Below are 6,047 nucleotides of genomic sequence, written 5' to 3'. Positions count from 1 at the left end.
TATAAAGCAATATATTTTTGTAAATGTATAATAAAATGACAAGTTTAATTTTTTGGGAAGCTCCGAAACGCCTTCTCTTCTGAAATATCGCATCGTCTGAAGACGAAGGTCTGTGATTAATATGTGGTGCTAATGATGACGTACGGATCCGCGACGTGTTCGCTTACGGTGGACTTTATAAGAAGACTCAAGGTCATCTAGAGGGCTATGCTCGAAGTTTCGTTGAAAGATCGGATTAGAAATGAGGAAAGGCACAGACGTTGTTCAAAAAATTTGACGTAAAATGGCTGAGAGCGGGGTTCATCGCTCATGCAGCTGATGGCCGAACTGGGGCCGGAAAGGACCGACGACATAAAATGGCGGGAAGTCGCTGTCATCGTGATGATTTTAGTCATACAGTGGGTGTCTCTCGTGTGAAAAGAAGAAGAGAGATTTTAAAGTTGATTAGGCTAACAGTGAGGCGTGTTTTAGACAAATGTCAAATACATAATTTATTATTAGATTTTTAATGCTAGCTACAAAATTTTAATTTCGTGAAGTAGAATTCAATGGTTAAATTTAATGCGTAGAATGTTCGTAATGACACCTTTTAAATTGAGGGGAATGGTAGATGACAAAAATAATAAAATTTAAATACGTGAAAGCTTTTTTTCTTTGTAAGATTTTCTAATCAGATTTGTTACAACCTTTTCTAGAGATAAATGTTACTTTATATTGAGTCTTTCTTACAAATTTTAATGTAATTACAGTTTACTAAGATGCATAGCCTGAAAAAATAAAAAAAAATATTGATAATATATTAAATCTAGTGCTGAAATAGGTAAAGAGGTTTTTTGAAGTGAGTTAAAATAAATGTTCGTGCGTTACATTTTGTAATTCTTAGTCAGATTATATTAAACTCGGCGCATTGCTCAAATCAAAGAATAATAATTTAACACTTAGATTTGTTTTTGGTAATTATTAAGAACTATGACATCTTTACTACTCGTTTGCTAGAGGCCTTGTGGCATAGATCTCACAGGGAGAGAGTTTTAATTTACCTCAGATAATTCAGTGTTGCATGAAAATATTTGTTGCATTGGACCATAATTATCTGAACTCTGCTTGTTAGTTGTGACAGTATATTTTACATTGTTAAATTAAGATATTATTTTTAAATTACTGACGAGATTTTAATTTTACTGCGTTTTCTTTAAATAATAAGTGAAAAGAGTTAGATCCTTACTAGTTTATTTATTTTTCTCTTTATATACTTCGTGCAAAGGCTTACATACTGCCTTATATATATTCTTTACAAGTTAACCTAGGATAGCGTAGAACTTTTGAAGCAAGTGTTTAAATGTAATATAACAATAATCCAAAACATTAAAAATACTACATAAAAATATATCATATCTATTATCCGCAGTGGTAGTCAAGCAGTAGAGGAAAGAGACTTGCAATTGTATCTCGCGGGTTCGATTCCAAGGAAACAATTTTATATAATTCACACTTTGTGTAATAATTATAAAGGATAGCCACAGCTCACCAACTAGTGTCCAGAGAATGGCCAACATCTTCTGCGTATCATTACATCACACTGCGACCGCCAACCCGCCTGCGAAGCGTGACGATTGTGTTATATATCCCCATCGACATCTTTGAGGGTATGAGGCTTGTGCCTTGCTGTGGGCGTCAATAGGCCGCAACGATTATAATATCCATTATCTCTAATTACCAATAAAGACTTGCTTAAATTTATGAATATATTGTATACTTAAGTTACATATATTGTTAAAGATTTTCTTCTCATCACGATATCTCTAGTCATAACCATAACATTTATTATTAGATTGAAATTTGGAAAGAATATTTTTTTCGCTGAATAAAAGTTAGCTGAGAACCAATTTAACAAAATTCTATCTGCAATGAGGGTTAAGAGGGCGTTCGATTTAAAAATGCATATTTTCAAACTATAGTTTCTATACGGAACGGGAGAGAGACAGATAGTACTACACGATATCCTATTATAGTGAACTTACGTCGTTACTGAAGTTTCTTTTGACACTTCTCTAACGTTCTCCGATATCATTGTGTTGTTAAGGGACCCTTGGGTCTAGTTATTGTGCGGAATGTCTTTCTAAGCGACTGAATAGCTCGGTGACGATTAGCTGTTGAGATAAATTACGAGATACCCAGGCCAAAAGCTACCGAGGGACTCATCATACTCAACTGCTGTAAAGAGATATACCAATTCAAATCCGGAGATGATATGCCTACGGGCAAATAGGATTTATCACAGACAAAACGGTCTAGTGACTACATTATACATCTTACCCTTTTTTATTAATTCTAATTTGCATCACTAGTATTTTTTTTTACAATATTTTTTTTTCGCTTTTACTAAACGCAGACAGTTGGAAGAGAGTTGCCGCTATTTAATACGGATTATAATTTTTTTTTTTACAATTTTTCTTACATCATTTTCTCTTATGGGTAAATACAACTAAAATTTATACATATTAACAGTACAATTTGGAAGTTTTACTATATTATATATTAGTTGGTACATTATTTTATTTGAAGTCGCTGCCCAAGCGCAACAGACCGTTAAATGCCTTGAGATTTAGGACAATCTGCCGGGCTAACGCACCAAAAGATTCTGCAGTAGATTTTGATTTGAGAAGGTCCGGTAAGTTAAACGGAGGTATATTAAGGTTTTCACATAAGGTCACGTGGTTATGTCTTTTGGATTCGAATCGGGAGCAGTGTCTGAGTAAATGATGAAAAGTCTGTACTGTGGAGTCTTCACATGGGCAAGTCTCATTATCAGTTATTTTAAAACGGTGCAGGTACGGCTTGCAGTACCCGTGCCCGCTTATTAGTTGTGTGAAATGGAAAGATGTCTTGATGGTTTTCCCAGTTTGTATTAGTCGGTGAATTTCGAAGGGAGTCCTATGGTATGTCGACCCTGAGCCGAGCTCTCGTATCTAGTATACATCTTACCTATAGATACGTTTTGGTAACACAATACTTTTCGCAACAACACATCAGCTTTGTGTTAGTCTGCGTTGAGAAAGTGATTTAAGATGTTATTGTATATTTTTCTCCTTATTATATTTACATTTTGAAAGACCATTATTTTTAATAGCTGCAAACTAAAGCTACATATAGATAAGCCAAAGCCGTGTTGGCAGCAGATGCTTAAACCGACCTAGTGGATTATTAGCATTAATGTCTAATCGTAAATTGATTTACGATCGAATAAATCGATGATATATAATCGAATTAAAGAATTAAAAGATATTAATATACCGGATCGTCTAAAAATATTAAAAATCTGTACGTCGATATCAATTTTTTGGTTCAATTACTTAAAGTTTAGTAAAAAATGCAGCAAAAAGATAAGAGTTATGCATAGTTAAAATCCATAAACGCAACACTAATTCGTGAGGACAATATTTTCACCATCTATTTCGTTCTAGCCCGGAACACAGTCAACGCTCTTTTGACGGCATATGTGAATACTAGCCTAGTGGATTATTAGCAAAGGATCCATTATTACTGTGTGTGTAATTGTAAGTTTTTTGTGAAAGTCATTGATATAATGTGTATTTAAACATGTATTAGTACAAAGAATTATTGGTTCTAATTTTGTCTTATATACTACTGCTAGGCTAAGAATGTTTTATTTTGTTTTATACTCGAAACATTTGATCTCTGTTTCGCCCGAAGTCTCGCAACGACGAGGTCTACGATCGTAAATGCTTACCTAGAAAAAACTTATTCACTCCTGTCTTAAATATGTTGATTCTATCGAAAAGAATGTCACAAGAAACATGATAGTTATTCTTGTGACGTTAATTTTACAGCTTTTCTAATTTTAAATCTTAATATTTGTCACTTAAAACTTAGCATGATACATCGTCTCAGGCATATTGGTCTCCTATATAATCTTTTATACAATAATAAGCTTTATTGATCAATCAAAAATGTAAATGTTGTACATAAGTATGGTGATTCTGTTAAAAAAATATTACTGTGCGTTCTATTTCGAAATGCCTCCCTGAAAGTAGGCATCAGATCAAGTTACGATGTTATTTTGAGAAAAACTTTTGTGCCGAAAGTTTATTTTATAGGAGCAATATAAATAATACTATTCATACAGCCCGAAGTATTTGCATTTGGTTTGATCATAAATTGTTTGGATGATCTCAAAAAGCTTCGATAGGGTATATCAAAGTTCGATTGTTATTGTTCCTTTTAGTAAAAGCATATATCAGTATACGTTTTTTCGTCACAAATATACGGGCTGTTTGTTCATCTTTCAAATACCGTAATAATAATAATAAAAAAATTGTACACAATGTTTCACAGTGAAACGGTTTACCAATTTTTTTATTTGGCTTATATAACAAGAACTTAAGATCAAAGCAATAAAAGGAAGATTTGAAAAACGTGGTATTTAATTTGATCGGATTTCCTGTATCTCACGTATCCGTGATTGCAATGAAATGCGATACACGTTCTCAATAATAATAAACTTTAAGTATTTTTCTCTGCAAGATGATTGATAACAGGTATAAAAGCCTTAATTGATCGTGTAGCACATGTGCTGGCAATTAATATATGTTACACCGTATTGAAAATCAAAGATTTAACAAATAATGAATAACATAATGATAATAAAGTATGAAAAATCATTTTAATAATTTGAATCAATATATTTTAAAATTAATTATTGTATTAACTTTCTATTCTTGCAGACTTTTATTGCCAGAAGTTCTAGAAGTTTGTCTCATTGGAATAGAGGTTTAGAATGATTATATTATACAAATTTATATAAAAATGGTGCTTAAAATTTCTTTTGCTAATAATATACCCTTACATATATTTTATATATGTATGGTATATATGTTATTCAGTAAATCAGCGTTAATGTGTTGTAACCTAACAATTAAGCATACTTTGTGCCCACTTGCTTCTTCTTATTTTCAGCTGATTAACGCCTACTGCAAGGCATAGGTCTCTCCCAAAAATTGCCAAGATGATCGGTCTTGTGCTGCCAGTATAGAGCGACTCCTCGTGATCTTAACTTAGTCGTCAGTCTAAGTAATGGAGGGTCTGTACACGCCGAGCCTCCCGACTCGCAATGTTTCAAGCTACTTTCGTGATTTAGGTTTTTCTACGGATCTCCTCATTTCTAGTTCGGTCTCGTAGTAAAACTTCGTTCATAGCTCTCATCGTTGCTTTATGGTATCAAGGTTCTTTGGACGCCTTCTTAGGAGGCGACAAGCGCGTAAGTGACTACATCACGGATCCGTATGGCAACTGGCAACACACAATGATCAAAGATCTTTGTCTTCAGAACCTATGCTATTTTAACAGAGAAAATGTTTCGGAATTTCTTAAAAGCTGCCTGGATTCAGCATGTAATTTCTCGAAGTTGAACATACCTATCTGGATAGTTTGGCCCGGGTAAATAAAATCGCGTATCACACGCTCGAAGTTGTATACGATTTAACGCTCCGACATTTACTTCGTCTTGTTCAACATTCATTGTAACCACTTGATTATTAAAAAGTAATTATTAAATTTGAATAAATTGCTTTTTGGTGGATATAACAACGAAACCACAGCACAGATGAAGACAACTGTCTTGTTGCTCTCAGAAAACTTTTTTACGCTGTTATTTAATTATAACATGAATCTCCGAAACTGTGTAGTATTTTTGTTCTGTGTAGCGTTTTTTCATCACCGAAATGTCAGTGATGAGTTCCTGAAATGATGCTTATTAAAAACAACACTGAGGATATTTTTGACTCATATATGTTAGTGCATACATACACATTACTTTACTTTTAGTAAAAAGTAATAGTGATCAAAACTTAAGTGTGACAACGAGCGAAGTATTCGTAGAAGATTTAAAAAGAAACGATTTATTTAAAATAATGTTTTATTAAATCTTAAAAACAATTTATTAGTATTGACATTAATTACAAGTAAAGTGTTTCGACTGGTTTATATTCACGTATTGAGTCACTTTTTGTATTTTTTTTTGTTATTTG

Source organism: Battus philenor, unplaced genomic scaffold (genome assembly GCF_028537555.1).
Source record: "Battus philenor isolate CCGP_79_NKW_IND1 unplaced genomic scaffold, ilBatPhil1.0.hap1 SCAF_16, whole genome shotgun sequence".
NCBI lineage: Eukaryota > Metazoa > Arthropoda > Insecta > Lepidoptera > Papilionidae > Battus > Battus philenor.
This window is presented reverse-complemented; position numbering follows the sequence as displayed.